This window comes from Microcaecilia unicolor, chromosome 1 (assembly GCF_901765095.1).
Source record: "Microcaecilia unicolor chromosome 1, aMicUni1.1, whole genome shotgun sequence".
NCBI classification, from domain to species: Eukaryota; Metazoa; Chordata; class Amphibia; order Gymnophiona; family Siphonopidae; genus Microcaecilia; species Microcaecilia unicolor.
The window spans coordinates 180,282,967-180,303,179 of NC_044031.1; the positions used below are offsets into that span (position 1 = coordinate 180,282,967).

The 20,213-nt window shown below is 48.7% G+C and overlaps 1 protein-coding gene across 3 annotated transcripts in view; it reads left to right on the forward strand.

Moving 5' to 3' along the window:
* The window catches only part of KAT2B (lysine acetyltransferase 2B), a 341,159-nt gene that overhangs the window by 123,731 nt on the left and 197,215 nt on the right, over positions 1 to 20,213 (forward strand). The gene's annotated exons all lie outside the window — the stretch shown is intronic.

Here is a 20,213-nt window from a genome sequence, read left to right on the forward strand (position 1 = left end):
CTGAAAAAGATACATATGTAGTTTCATAAGGTCATAGTAACTAGGAAAATGAGGGCCAGATGACTCACCCAGTTTGTCTTTTTGTCTTCAGTGAGAGATAGCACATCACAAATTAAATCCGGAAAATCACATTGTGGAAAGTATATGAATTTATTTGCATTCTGCAGAGGGAAATAAGTATTTGATCCCCCACCAACCAGTAAGAGATCTGGCCCCTACAGACCAGGTAGATGCTCCAAATCAACTCGTTACCTGCATGGCAGACAGCTGTCGGCAATGGTCACCTGTATGAAAGACACCTGTCCACAGACTCAGTGAATCAGTCAGACTCTAACCTCTACAAAATGGCCAAGAGCAAGGAGCTGTCTAAGGATGTCAGGGACAAGATCATACACCTGCACAAGGCTGGAATGGGCTACAAAACCATCAGTAAGACGCTGGGCGAGAAGGAGACAACTGTTGGTGCCATAGTAAGAAAATGGAAGAAGTACAAAATGACTGTCAATCGACAAAGATCTGGGGCTCCACGCAAAATCTCACCTCGTGGGGTATCCTTGATCATGAGGAAGGTTAGAAATCAGCCTACAACTACAAGGGGGGAACTTGTCAATGATCTCAAGGCAGCTGGGACCACTGTCACCACGAAAACCATTGGTAACACATTACGACATAACGGATTGCAATCCTGCAGTGCCCGCAAGGTCCCCCTGCTCCGGAAGGCACATGTGACGGCCCGTCTGAAGTTTGCCAGTGAACACCTGGATGATGCCGAGAGTGATTGGGAGAAGGTGCTGTGGTCAGATGAGACAAAAATTGAGCTCTTTGGCATGAACTCAACTCGCCGTGTTTGGAGGAAGAGAAATGCTGCCTATGACCCAAAGAACACCGTCCCCACTGTCAAGCATGGAGGTGGAAATGTTATGTTTTGGGGGTGTTTCTCTGCTAAGGGCACAGGACTACTTCACCGCATCAATGGGAGAATGGATGGGGCCATGTACCGTACAATTCTGAGTGACAACCTCCTTCCCTCCGCCAGGGCCTTAAAAATGGGTCGTGGCTGGGTCTTCCAGCACGACAATGACCCAAAACATACAGCCAAGGCAACAAAGGAGTGGCTCAGGAAGAAGCACATTAGGGTCATGGAGTGGCCTAGCCAGTCACCAAACCTTAATCCCATTGAAAACTTATGGAGGGAGCTGAAGCTGCAAGTTGCCAAGCGACAGCCCAGAACTCTTAATGATTTAGAGATGATCTGCAAAGAGGAGTGGACCAAAATTCCTCCTGACATGTGTGCAAACCTCATCATCAACTACAGAAGACGTCTGACCGCTGTGCTTGCCAACAAGGGTTTTGCCACCAAGTATTAGGTCTTGTTTGCCAGAGGGATTAAATACTTATTTCCCTCTGCAGAATGCAAATAAATTCATATACTTTCCACAATGTGATTTTCCGGATTTAATTTGTGATGTGCTATCTCTCACTGTTACCAATAACCTACCCTTCAATTATGGGCTGCTCATGTCTTTGTCAGTGGGCAAACTTACAAAATCAGCAAGGGATCAAATACTTATTTCCCCCACTGTATATGAGATGCCAAGGCCAAAAAGTCCTGTCTGAAAAAGATACATATGTAGTTTCATAAGGTCATAGTAACTAGGAAAATGAGGGCCAGATGACTCACCCAGTTTGTCTTTTTGTCTTCCTGTTCTGTTATCTACGTAAGCATATAGTTTCTCATATGTAAACCAATACTAGTGTTCCCATTCCTACCCCTGGCATGTCTTTTTGACAACCTTTCAACCTTGTGCCTACCATTACCCTCTGTTAGAGTAACTCTGTATAGTACACCAAAAGTTTGGCGCCTAACTTTTGGCACTGAAATAGAAGGGAAGGGACGCAGGACAACCAAACCAGGCAGGACTCCAGAGGTAGATGGATAAAAGTCTTTTTTACCAAAGACTAGATACAATGGACTCGACACGGTCCCGTGTTTTGGCAAAAATAAGCCTGCTTTAGGAGTATCTGTATTTCTCCGAGGACAAGCAGGCTGCTTGTTCTCACATGTAGGTCGACGTCCGCATCGGCCTGGGAACCGGCATTTTGCAAGCAAAATATTTTAAAATCTTGCATGCGCGGACCAATTTCCCACCCGTCACGTGAGCGTTCCCGCTCAGATATTTTTTCTCCGTGTTGAGGTGCGGTCGAGTTTTTTCCCCGCTCCTCTCAGGCCCGGGAAAGAGTTTTCTTTCGTTTTGAGGTTTTTGCCTTCTTTCTTTTCTTTTTTTATACAAATTCACACTTTAAAAACAAAAAATTCCCGTAGTTTTCTTTATTTTTTTGCCCTTTTAAAATTTCCTTTGTTTTTCGACGCAGCCAGCTTAGGCTGCGTGGTCGGGTTGTTCCCTTCTTTTCATGCCCTTTTTTCTTTTAACAGGCACGATCGCGTCTTTTGATTTCGCAGAAGCCGTTTTTCCTTCCATATCATGGAAGACACCCAGTGGCTTCAAACATTGTACTCGGTGCAACCGGACCATCTCGGGTACCGATACCCTCGTCTGGTGTATCCAGTGCCTTGGGCCCGACCATAGCCCAGCCGCTTGTAGTCTATGTCTTCGCATGAAGAAACGGACTCAAGTGTCTCGAGAGGCCCAATGAGAGAAGCTTTTTGGGGCTCGGTCCGATCCTTCGACATCGATACAGAGGTCGGCGGCATTGACATCGAGGAACGCATCAACGTCGGGAGCGAAGGTAATGGCTGCGGAACAACCAACTCGTGCTGGGAGCAGTGAGGCATCGAGTGGGTCTCCACCTGTCTCGAAGCCTCCTGTTATGCAGGCCACCCCCCCCCGGGACTGACCTTCGTCGGACCTGGCCCAGAGGAGACGTGAGGATTCCATGTCTTCCTCATCGGTACCGAGGAGTCTCGATGATGAGTGAAGGCGTAGAAGCACCGTCATCGTTCTCCTTCGACACACGGTGCCGGGAGCTCCGGGGCGTCGAGGGATTTGGCACCCGAGAAGCATCGGCGCCGAGAGGATCGCTCTCCCTCTATTCAGGAGGTGCTGATGCGTCGGACTAGCAGCCTGGTACCTCGACAGATTCTGCTACCGACTCCTTTACTGACCCCGCAGCCTTGTTCGACGGCGGCTCTCGATGAGCGCATCAGGGCCCTGCTTCCAGAGCTTCTGGAAAGGTTATTGCGCCAGTCTGCTTCGGTGTCGGGGGTGCTTGCGCCTTCCGTACCGTCTGCTGCAGCGGTATCTGGCCCTTCGCCTGTGGTGAGGTCCCCGACCTCGGTGCTGCCTGCGGCATCAGTGTCAGCTGCCACCCAGGTTGACTCCCCTTTGACGTTGGTGGAGGAAGCTTCACCGGAGTTCAGGTGGGCGTTGACTTCTCGGCACCGCCATCAAGGACGTCGTTCCTTGGCGTCGAGGTAGGCTCAGTTTCAGACTGCTCTGAGAGAGATGTCTTGTCCGATACTGAAGATGAGCGTTCGTGGGAGGAAGAGGAGGATCCCAGGTACTTTTCTTCTGATGAGTCCTATGGAATTCCTTCTGAACTTTCCCCTCCACCACAAAGGAGACTTTCTCCACCGGAGAGTCTATCCTTTACCTCCTTTGTCCGGGAAATGGCTGCGGCTATTCCCTTCCCTATGGAGGTTGAGGATGAGCCCAGGGCTGAGATGCTCGAGGTCCTGGATTATCCTTCTCCACCTAGACAGGCTGCAACAGCTCCTTGGCATAATGTACTGAAGGAAGTCCTTATGCGAAACTGGTCGAATCCTGTGCAGAAGGAAGGGATCCTCAGGAGCTTAGCCTAGGATGGGTGGCAGAGCAGGTGGTTGGGAGGCGGGGCTAGTGCTGGGCAGACTTATATGGTCTGTGCCGGGGCTGGTGGTTGGGCGGCGGGGATAGTGCTGGGCAGACTTATATGGTCTGTGCCGGGGCTGGTGGTTGGGCGGCGGGGATAGTGCGGGGCAGACTTATACGGTCTGTGTCAGAGCCGGTGGTGGGAGGCAGGGATAGTGCTGGGCAGACTTATACAGTCTGTGCCAGAGCTGGTGGTGGGAGGCGGGACTGGTAGTGCTGGGCAGACTGGATGGACCGTGCAGGTCTTTTTCTGCCGTCATCTACTATGTTACTATGGTCGTTCCCTCTATCTAATCCTGTGATCCCTAAAAGGACTGAATCCCAATATCGGATCCACGGGGAGCCTGGATTGATGAAGTCTCAGCTACCTTACAATTCCATGGTGGTGGACTCCGCTCTCAAAAGAGCCAAGAATACTAGGGACTATGCCTCGGTGCCCCCAGGCGAATCTAGAACCTTGGACTCTTTTGGGAGGAAGGCGTATCAGGCCGCTAGGCTCCCTGCCAAAATCCAGACATACCAGCTCTTCACAAGCATCCACTTGCGGAAATCAGTGAGGCAACTGTCTAGCTTGGTTGATGCACTCCCTCCGGAGCAGGCCGAGCCTTTTCGCCAGGTGGTCAGGCAGCAGAAGACGTGTCGAAAATTCATGGCCAGGGTTACGTTCGACACTTTTGATGTAGCATCCAGGATCGCTGCCCAAAGTATAGTGATGCGCAGACTCTCGTGGCTGCGTGTTTCTGACCTGGATCATTCAGTCTAGCATTGGATGGCGGATGTTCCTTGCCGGGGGATAACCTTTTTGGTGAGAAAGTAGAGGATCTGGTTGACCAGCTCAAGAAGCACAATGATGCTATGGATTCTCTCTCCTGCCGGGCGTCTTCTGCTACTACCTCCTCATCTAGGAGGTTTTTTGGAGGAAAGAGGAGTGCTCCCTATTCCTATGCTAGGCATAGGTACACTCCTGCTTCTCGGCAGCCTGTCCAGGCTCAGTCCCAGCGCGCTTGTTCTCATCCACAGTATGCGACTAAGGCCTCTGCGGATCCCCAGCAAAAGCAAGGGACAGGCTTTTAACTGGCTCCAGTTCAGCATAGCCTCTATAAAAGTGTCCGTGCTAGACGACTTGCCAGTCGGGGGGAGATTTTTTCACCAAAGGTGGCCTCTCATAACCTCCGACCAGTGGGTTCTTCAAATAGTCCGGTCAGGATACACCCTCAATCTGGAATCCAAACCTCCAAATTGTCCACCGGGAGTTCATTCTTACAGGTCCCAGCACAAACAGGTACTTGCAGATGAACTCTCCGCCCTTCTGAATGCCCAAGCGGTCAAACCCGTTCCACCAGGGGAAGTAGGGCTAGGATTCTATTCCAGATACTTTCTTGTGCAAAAGAAAACAAGGGGGGGGGGGGGGGGGGGAAGCGTCCCATCCTAGACCTAAGGGCCCTGTACAGATTTCTTGTCCGAGAAAAGTTCAGGATGGTTTCCCTGGGCACCCTTCTTCCCATGATTCAGGAAAACGATTGGCTATGCTCTCTGGACTTAAAGGATGCTTACACACACATCTCGATACTTCCATCTCACAGGAAGTATCTTCTCTTTTTTATTATTTCTTTATTCATATATTTCAATATATCATCACAATACGTGGGTATGCAATCGGCATTTATACAAGAGGCAAAAAAAAAAAAGAAATAAAAGGAAATATCATTAACAGCTTTTCTGTCCACAAGTTTAGGAAATTTGGAATCCAAGAATTTAGAATTTAAAGTAAAACATATAGCAATAATTACGAACTAATGGTTGCAACCTCTGGTTCAGACCCCAGCCTGCGTTTAGGGAGGGCACACAACATTCAATTCCACTCTAGCGTCTAGAAATTCTTTTAACTGTTTTGGGTCTACAAATTGAAACTGTTTACCCTCAAGCATTACATTACAATAACAAGGAAAATGTAATATGAAAGTTGCTCCCAGTGCCACCACCCTAGGGCGGAGTTCCAAAAAGGCCCTCCGTCTCATCTGTGTAGGCCTTGAGAGATCAGGAAAAATACGAATTTTTGAGCCCAGAAACAGATTTTCTAAGTGTCTCAAGGAAAGCCTTAATATGGCATTCCTATCAGGCTCCAGCACAAAAGTAACAAGCAGAGTCAACCTCTTGAGTAATTATCTCCAATGAACTTTCAAGGAAAGAAGTAAGATCCATTCATTCCCCTGCTATCGGGGGATTTTCTTCCACCACTCCTGATGTAATAAGTCCGAGTAAGGGGAGGCAGTGAGTCCTTATCCATTCCAAGAATATCAATCATATATTTTTTAACCATATCCAAAGGGGAAATTAAAGGCGATTTGGGAAAATTAAGAAACCTGAGGTTAAGTCTTCTAGCCTGGTTTTCCAGGTACTCCAATCTTTTATGTAGGAAATTATTATCCTTAACCAAAGCCGTTTCTACAGATCCCATTTCTTGAATTTTAGTATTCACAGTCTCCAAATCTAAGGTTTGCTGTGCAGTCTTTTGCGCCTGAAGCAGGGCAGCCTCAGAAAGAGTCTTTATGTCAGAAGTATTCATTTTTAAAGTAGTTTGTATAGAAGTGTGAATGCTGTAAATCATATCCCATAGTGACTCTAATGTCACAGTTGCTGGTCTATTCACACCACTAATGGCTGGAGAAGAGTGAGGTTGATCTTCAACACGAGCAAGTTTAGAAACTATGTCCTGGGGCAATACCTTTGAAGCTGATTTTAGCAATAGTTCTCGGCGTTGAGATTCAGCCTCTGTTACTGCAGACACTCCCTCAAACAGGTTGGGCTGAGCCCCTTTGGCTTCCTTCCCTGTTAGAACTGCCAGCAACTCCCCTCCAGGCTGGGGTGGAGCAACTCGTTCCACGGGGCTCAGGGAAGCCCCGTTTCCATTCTCAATCGACACTGAAGCGCCGAGAGTTGCAGAGGGGGTCGAAAAACCCTGAGGACCCGGTTGCTGTCTGAAAAATTGCAAAGTTGTCTGCCTCGTCGCCGAAGAAGTCACAGGAGCTGAAGGATGTTCCTTCACTTTTCCCCTCCGTTTCCCCATGCTTGATGAGGCGACGGAGGCACCGAAGAGGACCTACAAACAGAGCAACTTCCAGGAGCTAACACAGGTGCGTCCATTCACAGTGCCATCTTGGACCCCACAGGAAGTATCTTCGATTTCGGCTGGGAACACAGCACTTTCAGTACCATGTACTGCCTTTTGGTCTGGCGTCTGCACCCAGAGTGTTTACAAAATGCCTAGCTGTAGTCGCAGTGTCGCTGCGCAGACTGGGAGTGCATGTGTTTCCTTATCTCGACGATTGGCTGGTGAAGAGCACCTCGAAGGAGGGTGCTCTGGAGTCCTTGCGAATGACTATTCGGGTGCTAGAGCTACTGGGGTTCGTCATAAATTATCCCAAGTCCCATCTCACCCCAGTCCAAGCATTGGAATTCATTAGAGCCTTGTTGAACACTCAGACAGCTCAAGCTTATCGTCCTGAGACAAGGGCGGACAATCTTCTGTCCCTGGTGTCCATGGTTCGAGTGTTTCAGCAGGTCACGGCTTGGCAGATGTTGAGACTTCTGGGGCACATGGCCTCCACAGTTCGTCACGCCCATGGCACGTCTACATATGAGATCAGCTCAATTGACCCTAGCTTCCCAGTGGTTTCAAGCTGCGGGGGATCTAGAGGATGTCATCCAACTGTCCACCGGCTTTCGGAATTCTCTCCACTGGTGGACAATTCGATCCAATTTGACCATGGGATGACCATTCCAAGTTCCTCAGCCACGAAAAGTGCTGACGACGGATGCATCTCTCCTGGGGTGGAGAGCACATGTAGATGGGCTCCACACTCAGGGAGCCTGGTCCTTTCAGGAAAGAGGTCTGCGGATCAACCTCCTGGAATTAAGAGCGATCTGGAATGCTCTAAAGGCTTTCAGAGATCGGCTGTCCAACCAAATCATTTTAATTCAGACAGACAATCAAGTTGCCATGTTTTACACCAACAAGCAAGGGGGCACCGTATCTCGCCCTCTGTGTCAGGAAGCCGTCCAGATGTGGCTTTGGGCTCGCCGTCATGGCATGGTCCTCCAAGCCACTTATCTGGCAGGCATAAACAACAGTCTGGCCGACAGGTTGAGCAGCATTATGCAACCTCCTTGGGTCTGTCAGAGGGTGTCTCCCGAGTCTTGCTTGCTTCCAGGAAAGATTCCACGAAGAGGTGTTACTCTTTCAAATGGAGAAGGTTTGCCGTCTGGTGTGACAGCAAGGCCCTAGATCCTCTTTCTTGTCCTACACAGACCCTGCTTGAATACCTTCTACATTTGTCAGAGGCTGGTCTCAAGATCAACTCTGTAAGAGTTCACCTTAGTGCGATTAGTGCTTATCATCGCCATGTAGAGGGTAAGCCTATCTCTGGACAGCCTTTAGTTGTTTGCTTCATGAGAGGTTTGCTTTTGTCAAAGCCCCCTGTCAAACCTCCACCAGTGTCATGGGATCTCAACGTCGTTCTCACCCAGCTGATGAAAGCTCCTTTTGAGCCACTGAATTCCTGCCATCTGAAGTACTTGACCTGGAAGGTCATTTTCTTGGTGGCTGTTACTTCAGCTCGTAGAGTCAGTGAGCTTCAGGCCTTGGTAATGCATGCACCTTATATCAAGTTCCATCACAGCAGAGTAGTCCTCCGCACGCACCCAAAGTTCCTGCCGAAAGTGGTGTCGGAGTTCCATCTGAACTAGTCAATTGTCTTGCCAACATTTTTTCCCCGTCTTCATACTCGCCCTGGTGAAAGCAGTTTGCACACCTTGGATTGCAAGAGAGCATTGGCCTTTTACGTGGAGCGGACAAAGCCCTTTAGACAGTCCGCCCAGTTGTTTGTTTCTTTTGATCTCAACAGGAGGGGAGTCGCCATCGGAAAACGCACAATCTCCAATTGGCTGGCAGATTGCATATCCTTCACTTACACCCAAGCTGGGCTGACTCTTGAGGGCCATGTCACAGCTCACAATGTTAGAACCATGGCTGCGTCAGTGGCTCACTTAAAGTCAGCCTCCATTGAGGAGATTTGCAAGGCTGCAACGTGGTCATCAGTCCAAACATTCACATCTCACTACTGCCTCCAGCAGGATACCCGACGTGACAGTCGGTTTGGGTAGTCGGTGCTGCAGAATCTGTTCGGGGTTTAGAATCCAACTCCACCCCCCTAGACCCATTTTTGTTCTGTTCCAGGCTGCACTCTCAGGTAGTTGTTTATGGTTTCAGGTCAATCTGTGTTGTGTCCTCGCCGTTGTGAGGCCCAATTGACCAATGTACATTGTTTTAAGTGAGCCTGGTTGCTAGGGATACCCCACATGTGAGAACAAGCAGTCTGCTTGTCCTCGGAGAAAACGAAGATACATGCCTGTAGCAGGTATTCTCCGAGGACAGCAGGCTGATTGTTCTCACAAACCCGGCCACCTCCCCTTTGTAGTTGTTCTTTGTTTATTATTTGCTTTTTGATTAAACTGAGCGGGAATGCTCACACCACGGCCGGGAAATCGGTCTGCGTGTGCGCGGGTCGCGCTGTACGTGCTCCAGAAGAGTCTGGCAAAATTTTTTAATATTTTGCTTGCAAAATGCCGGTTCCCGGGCTGACGCGGACGTATCAGCCTGCTGTCCTCGGAGAATACCTGCTACAGTTATGTATCTTTGTTTTACCTCTCAATGTCTATTCACTAAAAAAGGCACAAAGCCAATAGTACAATAGTCGATGCAAACAACTGCACATTTGTAGTGGTACTCTGGTGCTGTATGCAGTTGTTTGTATCGACTATTGTACTATTGGCTTGTGTATTTTTTACCCAGACTAATAATTTATCTGAGTAAATGGCTTTTGAAAGCTGTATAATTCAGCTCCAATCTTGTTTCCAGAAGAAGTGAGTTCTACAACTCAGGCCTTGCAAATGAGAAAGCATGATTTCTCATCCTTAATTTACACATTACCTTTTGGGATGGCATCTCCGGCCATGCTTCCTGAATAGATCTTAATTTTCATCCTGGTTAGTACCATCTAATTCTTCCAGATAAATAACAGGGCCCATCTTCTCTCAAAACTCAAAATAACAGAGTCAGAACTTTTAAGCCGAACCTGCTCTCTGCCAAGTAACTAATGTGAATCCTTTAAAAGTAGGGATTCACATTGCCTTGTAGAACAATCAAAAATCAGCCTTGCAGCTATGTTCTGTACTGCTTGCAATTGTATTGTACTCCTCTTACTTAACCCTGGGTACAGAGCATTACAATAGTCTTAACAAAGGCACAATGCATGTTTGAACCACTGTCCTAAGGTATTTTCACTTGAGAAATGGATGCAACTAGTGTACCTCCTGGAGTTTTAGAAAAGTACTCAATGGAAAAACAAGAGAAGTGCCTAAGGTGATTACAAAGTTCCATGTATTTGAGCAGCTAATTAAGGAGCCAAGCTCTTAAAAGTACATTTTCTACATGATGGAAGGAGGATAACCAGTGGGACATTGTCATACCAGGGTACAAATTATATCATAGTGATAGGGTGGATCGAATTGGTGGAGGACCGTGAATCAAATAGATTGAAAATTCTGCAGGACACAAACACATCGGGAATCCCTGTGGATTAAAATTCCATGTGTAAAGGGGAAAAGAATAGTGATAGGAGTGTACTACTATCCTCCTAGCCAGGATGAGCAGACAGATGTAGAAATGTTATCAGAAATTAGGGAGGCTAACAAACTGGGGAAAACAATAATAATGGGTGATTTCAATTACCCCGATATTGATTGGTTAAATGTAACATCAGAGCATGCTAAGGAGGTAAAGTTTCTTGACAAAATCAAGGACTGCTTTATGGAGCAGTTGGTACAGGAGCCAACAAGAGGAGAAAAAATTCTAGACCTAGTCCTTACTGGAGTAAGGATGATCTGGTGCAGGAGGTAATAGATCTGGGGCCGCTTGATAACGATGATCAGAATATGATCAGATTTGATATCGACTCTGGAGTAAGTAAACACAGGAAATCCAATACGTTACCATTTAACTTTCAAAAAGGAGACTATGATAAAATGAGAAGAACGGTGGAAAAAATAAACCTTAAAGGAGCAGATGCGAAGGTCAAAAATTTACATCAGGCGTGGTTACTGTTCAAAAATACTATCTGGAAGCCCAGGCCAGTTATATTCCTTGTATTAAAAAAGGCGGAAGGAAGACCAAATGACAGCAGGGATGGTTAGAAAGTGAGGTGAAGGAAGCTATTAGAGCTACAAGGAAGTCCTTCAGAAAATGGAAGAAGGATCCAACTTGAAATAATAAGAAATAGCAAGTTAAATGCAAAGCGCTGATAAGGAAGGCAAAGAAGGACTTTGAAAAAAGATTGCGTTGGAGGCAAAAACACATAGTAAAAACTTTTTTTTACATATATTAAAAGCAAGAAGCTGGCAAAATAATCAGTTGGACTGCTAGATGACTGAGGGATAAAAGGGGCAATCAGGGAAGACAAAGACATAGCAGAGAGATTATATGAATTCTTTGCTTCGGTCTTCACTGAGGAAGATTTGAGAGAGATACTGGTGCCAGAAATGGTATTCAAAGCTGACGAGTCAGAGAAACTGAATGGAATCTCTATAATCCTGGAAAATGTAATGGCACAATTTGATAAAATGAAGAGTAGCGTATCACCTGGGCTGAATGGTATTCATCCCAGAGTACTGATAGAATTGAAAAATGAACTTGCTTGTTAGTAATACGTAATTTATCTTTAAAATCAAGCATGATACTGGAAATTGGAGGGTGAGCAATGTAACGCCGATTTAAAAAAAAAAAAAAAGGTTCCAGTGGTGATTCGGTAAATTATAGACTGGTGAGCCTGACTTCGGTGCCGGGCAAAATGGTGGAGACTATTATAAAGAACAAAATTACAGAGCATATTCAAAAGCATGGATTAATATGACAATGCCAACATGGATTTAGTGAAGGGAAATCTTGCCTCACCATTGTACTTCATTTCTTTGAAGGGGTGAACAAACGTGAATAAAGGTGAACTGGTTGATATTGTGTATCTGAATTTTCAAAGGACGTGTGACAAAGTACATCATGAAAGACTCCAGAGGAAAATGGAGAGTCATAGGATAGGAGGTAGTCTTCTATTGTGGATTATAAAAACTGGTTAAAAGTTAGAAAACAGAGAGTAGGGTTAAAAGGTCAGTATTCTCAATGGAGAAGAGTAGCTAGTAGGGTTACATAAGTACTTAAGTATTGCCATACTGGGACAGACCAAAGGTCCAATAAGCCCAGCATCCTGTTTCCAACAGTGGCCAATCCAGGTCACAAATACCTGGCAAGATCCAAAAAAGGTACAAAACATTTTCTCCGAGGACAAGCAGGCTGCTTGTTCTCACTGATGGATGACGTCCACGGCAGCCCCCTCCAACCGGAAACTTCACTAGCAAAGGCCCTTGCTAGTCCTCACGCGCCGATGCGAACCGCGCATGCGCGGCCATCTTCCCGCCCGAACCGGCTCGTGTTCGTCAGTCTTCTTTTGTCCGCGCTCAGGATGGTCGTGTTTTACCGCCGTTTCGTGCCCCTCAAGTTGACCTCGCGCGTCTTCGCGATTTTCGCAAAAAAAAAAAAAAAGAGAGAGACCGATCGGTCTTTACCCTTTTCCCGTGTTTCCAGCTTTTTCCCCGCGTAAGTTTCCTTTCGCTTTCGGGACCGGCCTATTTGGCCTCGATTCGGGTTTTTCTCCCTTCTTTTTGGTGCCCTCCGTCATCATCGCGAATTTTGATTTCGCCGGCGTGATTTTTCCGCCCATGTCATCGAAGTCTTCCAGCGGCTTCAAGAAGTGCACCCAGTGTGCCCGAGTAATCTCGCTCACTGATAGGCACGCTTCGTGTCTTCAGTGTCTGGGGGCTGGGCACCACCCGCAGGCCTGCAGTCTTTGTGCTCTTCTAAAAAAGAGGACTCGGGTAGCGAGATTGGCCCAGTGGAACGCGTTGTTCTCTGGTTCTTCGACGACAACAGCAGGGGCATCAAGTGCATCGAAGTCTTCGACCTCGGCATCGGCATCGACTGCATCGAGGCCTCTTCCTTCGGCATTGACTGCATCGAGGCCCCTACCTTTGGCATCGTCGGTACCGAGGTATCGAAAGGCTGCGTCGACGTCGGTGGTACCGGGACCTCCGTTGTTGCTGATGTCGTCGGACGGTGGTGCTTCGTCTGGAGTGCAGGTGAGGGCTGTCCATTCCCCTGCTGGTGGCGGTGAGCCTTCGGGTGGGTTTCCCCCTGCCCTGAGGGCTCCTGCGGTACAGCCCCCCCCCCCCCCCCCCCCAAGATCGACCTTCTTCGGCCTAGGCCCCGAGGAAGCGACGGCTGGATTCTACGTCCTCCTCATCGGTACCGGGAAGCTCCGGTGATATGCTTCGCTTGAAGAAGTCTAAGAAGCATCGTCACCGGCCTCCTTCCCATCTCGGTACCGAGAGCTCTGGGTCGCCGAGGCAGTCGGCACCCAGTAGGCATCGGCACCGAGAGGACCGCTCACCCTCTGTTCAGGAGGTGTCGATGCGCTCCCCCTTGTACAGCCCGGAACAGCCTCCACGCCCGGAACAGACTCTGACATCGACGCCTGCATCGGCTTCTCAGTCTTTCTCCATAGCCACTCTGCACGAGAGTCTCTGGGCCGTTCTTCCAGAGATTCTGGGAGAGCTGTTGCGCCCTTCCCCTCTGGTACGGGGGGTGCTTGCGCCACCGGTACCGTCGAGTGAGGCGCCGGCTGGCCCCTTGCCCGAGGTGAGGTCTCCGGTACCGCTTGCGGTACCGGCCACGGCTGCCTCCCAGGCAGACTCCTCGACGATGTCGGCGGAGGGAGCTTCGCCGATGCTGGCGAGGGAGTCCACCTCTCGACGCTCCTACCGTGGCCGTGTTTCCACGGAGTCGAGTCGGGCACGGCTTCAGACACAGATTCGTGAACTTGTGTCTGATACCGAAAGTGAGGCCTCGTGGGAGGAGGAGGAGGACATCAGATATTTCTCTGACGAGGAGTCTGATGGCCTTTCTTCTGACCCCACTCCCTCCCCTGAAAGGCAGCTTTCTCCTCCCGAGAGTCTGTCTTTCGCGGCCTTTGTCCGGGAGATGTCTACGGCCATCCCCTTCCCGGTGGTTGTGGAGGATGAGCCCAGGGCTGAAATGTTTGAGCTCTTGGACTATCCTTCTCCACCTAAGGAAGCGTCCACAGTACCCATGCATCATGTCCTAAAAAAGACATTGCTGGCGAACTGGACCAAGCCACTAACTAATCCCCACATTCCCAAGAAGATCGAATCCCAGTATCGGATCTATGGGGACCCAGAGCTGATGCGCACTCAGTTGCCTCACGACTCTGGTGTGGTGGATCTGGCCCTGAAGAAGGCTAAGAGTTCTAGAGAGCATGCTTCGGCGCCCCCGGGCAAAGACCCAGAACCTTAGACTCCTTTGGGAGGAAGGCCTATCATTCCTCTATGCTCGTGGCCAAGATTCAGTCCTACCAGCTCTACACGAGAATCCATATGCGGTACAATGTGCGGCAGTTGGCGGGCTTGGTGGACAAGCTCCCTCCTGAGCAAGCCAAGCAGTTTCAGGAGGTGGTCAGGCAGCTGAAGGCGTGCAGAAAATTCCTGGCCAGAGGGGTATATGATACCTTTGATGTTGCGTCCAGGGCCGCTGCTCAAGGTGTGGTGATGCACAGACTCTCATGGCTGCGTGCCTCCGACCTGGAAAATAGGATCCAGCAGCGGATTGCGGACTCCCCTTGCCGAGCGGACAACATTTTTGGAGAAAAAGTCGAACAGGTGGTAGAACAGCTCCACCAGCGGGATAACGCTTTCGACAAATTCTCCCGCCGGCAGCCTTCAGCATCTACCTCATCAGGTAGACGTTTTTATGGGGGAAGGAGGGCTGTTCCCTACTCTTCTGGTAAGTGTAGGTACAATCCTCCCTCTCGCCAGCCTGCAGCCCAGGCTAAGCCCCAATGCGCTCGCTCTCGTCAGCAGCGTGCGCCTCAGCAAGGCCCCACGGCTCCCCAGCAAAAGCAGGGGGCGAGCTTTTGACTGGCTCCAGCAGAGCATAGCCGACATCAACGTGTCCGTGCCGGGCGATCTGCTGGTCGGGGGGAGGTTGAAAGTTTTTCACCAAAGGTGGCCTCTTGTAACCTCCGACCGTTGGGTTCTTCAAATAGTCCGGCAAGGATACACCCTCAATTTGGCCTCGAAGCCTCCAAATTGCCTACCGGGAGCTCAGTCCTACAGCTTCCAGCACAAGCAGGTACTTGCAGAGGAACTCTCCGCCCTTCTCAGCGCCAATGCGGTCGAGCCCGTGCCATCCGGGCAAGAAGGGCTGGGATTCTATTCCAGGTACTTCCTTGTGGAAAAGAAAACAGGGGGGATGCGTCCCATCCTAGACCTAAGGGCCCTGAACAAATATTTGGTCAAGGAAAAGTTCAGGATGCTTTCCCTGGGCACCCTTCTTCCCATGATTCAGGAAAACGATTGGCTATGCTCTCTGGACTTGAAGGACGCCTACACGCACATCCCGATATTGCCAGCTCACAGGCAGTATCTTCGATTTCAGCTGGGCACACGTCACTTCCAGTACTGTGTGCTACCCTTTGGGCTCGCCTCTGCGCCCAGAGTGTTCACGAAGTGCCTGGCTGTAGTAGCAGCAGCACTTCGCAGGCTGGGAGTGCATGTGTTCCCTTATCTCAACGATTGCCTGGTGAAGAACACATCCGAGGCAGGAGCTCTGCAGTCCATGCAGATGATTATTCGACTCCTGGAGCTACTGGGGTTTGTGATAAATTATCCAGTCCCATCTTCTCCCAGTACAGAGACTCGAATTCATAGGAGCTCTGCTGGATTCTCGGACGGCTCGTGCCTATCTTCCGGAGACAAGGGCCATCAACCTGCTGTCCCTCGTCTCCCAGGTACAAGCGTCCCAGCAGATCACAGCTCGGCAGATGTTGAGATTGCTTGGCCACATGGCCTCCACAGTTCATGTGACTCCCATGGCTCAGCTTCACATGCGATCTGCTCAATGGACCCTAGCTTCCCAGTGGTTTCAAGCTGCTGGGGATCTAGAAGACGTGATCCATCTGTCCACGAGTTTTCTCAAATCCCTGTATTGGTGGACGATTTGGTCCAATTTGACTCTGGGACGCCCTTTCCAAATTCCTCAGCCACAAAAAGTGCTGACTACGGATGCGTCTCTCCTGGGGTGGGGAGCTCATATCAATGGGCTTCACACCCAGGGAAGCTGGTCCCTCCAGGAATGAGATCTGCAGATCAGTCTCCTGGAGTTACGAGCGGTCTGGAACGCTCTGAAGGCTTTCAGAGATCGGCTGTCCCACCAAATTATCCAAATTCAGACAGACAACCAGGTTGCCATGTATTACATCAACAGGCAGGGGGGCACCGGATCTCGCCCCCTGTGTTAGGAAGCTGTCAGCATGTGGCTCTGGGCTCGTCGTCACGGCATGGTGCTCCAAGCCACATACCTGGCAGGCGTAAACAACAGTCTGGCCGACAGGTTGAGCAGCATTATGCAACCTCACGAGTGGTCGCTCAACTCCAGAGTAGTGCGCCAGATCTTCCAGGTGTGGTAGATCTCTTTGCATCTCGAGCCAACCACAAGGTTCCTCAGTTCTGTTCCAGACTTCAGGCCCACGGCAGACTGGCATCGGATGCCTTCCTCCTGGATTGGGGGGACGGCCTGCTGTATGCTTATCCTCCCATACCTCTGGTGGGGAAGACTTTGCTGAAACTCAAGCAAGACCGAGGCACCATGATTCTGATTGCTCCTTTTTGGCCGCATCAGATCTGGTTCCCTCTCCTTCTGGAGTTGTCCTCCGAAGAACCGTGGATGTTGAAGTGTTTTCCGACCCTCATCACACAGAACGAAGGGTCGCTTCTGCATCCCAACCTCCAGTTTCTGGCTCTCACGGCCTGGATGTTGAGAGCGTAGACTTTGCCTCTTTGGATCTGTCGGAGGGTGTCTCCCCTGTCTTGCTTGCTTCAAGAAAAGATTCCACTAAGAGGAGTTACTTCTTTTTATGGAGGAGGTTTGCCGTCTGGTGTGACAGCAAGGCCTTAGATCCTCGCTCCTGTCCTACACAGACCCTGCTTGAATACCTTCTGCACTTTCTGAGTCTGGTCTCAAGACCAACTCTGTATGCGCAATCAGTGCATACCATTACCGTGTGGAAGGTAAGCCGATCTCAGGACAGCCTTTAGTTGTTCACTTCATGAGAGGTTTGCTTTTGTCAAAGCCCCCCATCAAACCTCCTACAGTGTCATGGGATCTCAATGTCGTTCTCACCCAGCTGATGAAACCTCCTTTTGAGCCACTGAATTCCTGCCATCTGAAGTACTTGACCTGGAAGGTCATTTTCTTGGTGGCAGTTACTTCAGCTCGTAGTGTCAGTGAGCTTCAGGCCCTGGTAGCCCAGGCCCCTTACACCAAATTTCATCATAATAGAGTAGTCCTCCGCACTCACCCTAAGTTCTTGCCAAAGGTGGTGTCGGAGTTCCATCTGAACCAGTCAGTTGTCTTGCCAACATTCTTTCCCCATCCTCATTCCTGCCCTGCTGAACGTCAGCTGCACACATTGGACTGCAAAAGAGCATTGGCCTTCTATCTGGAGCGGACACAGCCCAACAGACAGTCCGCCCAAATGTTTGTTTCTTTTGATCCCAACAGGAGGGGAGTGGCTGTGGGGAAACGCACCATATCCAATTGGCTAGCAGATTGCATTTCCTTCACTTACGCCCAGGCTGGGCTGGCTCTTGAGGGTCATGTCACGGCTCACAATGTTAGAGCCATGGCAGCGTCAGTGGCCCACTTGAAGTTAGCCACTATTGAAGAGATTTGCAAAGCTGCGACATGGTCATCTGTCCACACATTCACATCTCATTACTGCCTGCAGCAGGATACCTGACACGACAGTCGGTTCGGGCAGTCAGTGCTTCAGAATCTGTTCGGGGTTTAGAATCCAACTCCACCCCCCTAGGCCCATGTTTATTCTGTTCCAGGCTACACTCTCAGTTAGTTGGATAAGTTGTTAGGTCAATCTCAGTTATGTCCTCGCCGTTGCGAGGCCCAATTGACCATGTTTCTTGTTTTGAGCGAGCCTGGGGGCTAGGGATACCCCATCAGTGAGAATAAGCAGCCTGCTTGTCCTCGGAGAAAGCGAATGCTACATACCTGTAGAAGGTATTCTCCGAGGACAGCAGGCTGATTGTTCTCACAAACCCGCCCACCTCCCCTTTGGAGTTGTGTCTTCCCTTGTCTTTGTCTTGCTACATACGAGACTGACGAACACGAGCCGGTTCGGGCGGGAAGACGGCCGCGCATGCGCGGTGCGCATCGGCGTGCGAGGACTAGCAAGGGCCTTTGCTAGTGAAGTTTCCGGTTGGAGGGGGCTGCCGTGGACGTCACCCATCAGTGAGAACAGTCAGCCTGCTGTCCTCGGTGAATACCTTCTACAGGTATGTAGCATTCGCTTTATACTGCTTATCACAGAAATAGTGGATTTTCCCCAAGTCCAATTTAATAATGGTCTTAGGACTTTTCCTTTAGGAAGCCATCCAAACCTTTTTTAAACCCCACTAAGTTAACCGCCTTTACCACATTCTGCTGCAACGAATTCCAGAGTTTAATTGCACGTTGAGAGAAGAAAAATTTCTCTGATTCGTTTTAAATTTAGTACTTTGTAGCTTCATTGCATGCCCCCTAGTCCTAGTATTTTTGGAAAGCATAAACAGACGCTTCACATCTACCCATTCAATTCCACTCATTAGCATCTCTCCCCTCAGCCGCCTTTTCTCCAAGCTGAAGAGCCCTAGCAGCTTTAACCTTTCCTCATAGGGAAGTTGTCCCATCCGCTTTATCATTTTCGTCGTCCTTCTCTTCACCTTTTCTAATTCCACTATATCTTTTTTGAGATGCAACAACCAGAATTGAACACAATATTCGAGGTGCAGTCGCACCATGGAGCGATACAAAGGCATTATAACATCCTCATTTTTGTTTTCCATTCCTTTCCTAATAATACCTAACATTCTATTTGCTTTCTTAGCTGCAGCAGCACACTGAGCAGAAGGCTTCAACGTATCATCAACGATGACACCTAGATCCCTTTCTTGGTCTGTGACTCCTAACGTGGAACCTTGCATGACGTAGTTATAATTCGGGTTCCTGTTTCCCACATGCATCACTTTGCACTTGCTCACATTAAATGTCATCTGCCATTTAGACGCCCAGTTTCGTAAGGTCCTCTTGTAATTTTTCACAATCCTCCCGCGATTTAACGACTTTGAATAACTTTGTGTCATCAGCAAATTTAATTACCTCACTAGTTACTCACATCTCTGTGCTAGACAGTGCTCTAAACCTTTCTTGATCATGATCAAAACCCCTTACTTCCCCCCAAACGAACTTGCCCAATTCACTTCCCCTTTTTCTATTATCTTCCATAAATAAGGAATATTCTAAACTGGTCCATAACATAAGCTGAAGCTGGTATCTAGATTCCCATGCTTTATTAGTGGTATAACCGCTATATGATGTCCAATTATGCATTTTTAAAAGGTCCTTCTGGGAGGGATGGGCTTGAGGTGATCGTGATTGTCGGGTATAATTATCAAAATTTCAGGGAGAGGATCCTAAGGGTCTTATAAGATAATTTAATGAGGAAGTGGAGGCACAAAAGCTGAAGGTTTTTGTAGGGTTCCTGTTACCCTTGCACTGGACCTGCAAGCATGTTTAAGTTCTGTTATAGTTTTAGCCTCCACTACCTCAGCTAGTAGGCCATTCCAGGCATCAGCATCTTCCTCTTTTTTTTGTCTTTATAAGTCCCAGACCCTTTTCCATGTTTTAGTTATATATAGTACTCTGAAAGTCAAGTTGCCAGGTATGTGTTCTCCATCCAGGTACACAATAGTAAAAGTTAATATTGTAATGCTAAAAATGGTTTTTGGTATAATTGCTGTTAAAAGTATCATTTTTCCCATATATACCTCAGGACAGGGAGTAATCATAAATGCCATGGAAAGAGGTTTTCCTAGTTTGTGACATGTGTACTTGACCAAAATTCAGCCATCCAGGCAATTTTTATTTGTAGCTTTGTAGCCAGGCCATCTGCCAGTGTAATGTCAAAACCAGCATTATGATGACATCTTTGGATATCTGTTGTATTGCTTCATAGTTGTCAAGGTATCCAGATTTTTCCAGAACCAGTACAACTATGGGAACTTTGCCTTTTAGATTGTAAAGTTCAATAAAATTCTTGTTGTGATTGGTAT